This window comes from Carica papaya, chromosome 3 (genome assembly GCF_054855325.1).
Source record: "Carica papaya isolate Zhongbai chromosome 3, ASM5485532v1, whole genome shotgun sequence".
NCBI classification, from domain to species: Eukaryota; Viridiplantae; Streptophyta; class Magnoliopsida; order Brassicales; family Caricaceae; genus Carica; species Carica papaya.
The window spans coordinates 13,955,584-13,956,244 of NC_142311.1; the positions used below are offsets into that span (position 1 = coordinate 13,955,584).

General features: G+C 27.7%; 1 non-coding gene across 1 annotated transcript; it reads right to left on the reverse strand.

Annotated features, from left to right (window-relative positions):
• Positions 1-328: 328 nt before the first annotated feature.
• TRNAF-GAA (transfer RNA phenylalanine (anticodon GAA)) lies at positions 329-401 on the reverse strand. Its single transcript has one exon. It is a non-coding gene; the product is annotated as a tRNA-Phe (tRNA).
• Between the last annotated feature and the right edge of the window lie 260 nt (positions 402-661).

Sequence of the window (661 nt, forward strand, 5' to 3'; positions counted from 1 at the left end):
TAATCTGATAATCAGGATGATGCTGCTGATGACAATTTTGATGGTCAATATGATGATTACAGTCTGAAGCAAACTATTAAAAAGAAAGAAGATGAAAACAAAATACATGAGCTATATACGCAATTCCCAAAGGTTAGAAAAACTGCTTACAATTTTACAGAACGCAGAACTATTAAGATGCATATAACTAGCAGATTGAATCTCATTGATTCTCAGAAGAAAAGAAATAGGAAACGAAATAAATTTAAACAAAATAAGGATATAAATTTCTTTTTCTGATGTTAAACAATTAGAAAAACGTGCGGGGAAAAAAAGATAAAATTTGTGATGCGGTGAACGTGGATCGAACACGTGACCTTCAGATCTTCAGTCTGACGCTCTCCCAACTGAGCTATCCCCGCTTTACAACATTTAAATAATTTTGAATAGTGTCTGTTAAACGTTTATTTAAAAATCATCCGAAAAATTTATGGTAAAATACTGATTTTAAATTTTTTTTAGTATTATCGAATTTGAAATGTATTTTTTCTGATTTTAGTTAAAATAATTTAAGTGTTTCGCTGTTAATTTGAATAGTCCTTACCTTCTAATAAAAACATAAATAAATTTTAGAAAAAAAATATATTTTATCTGTTCCAAAACATTATGTTAAATTGTTTAT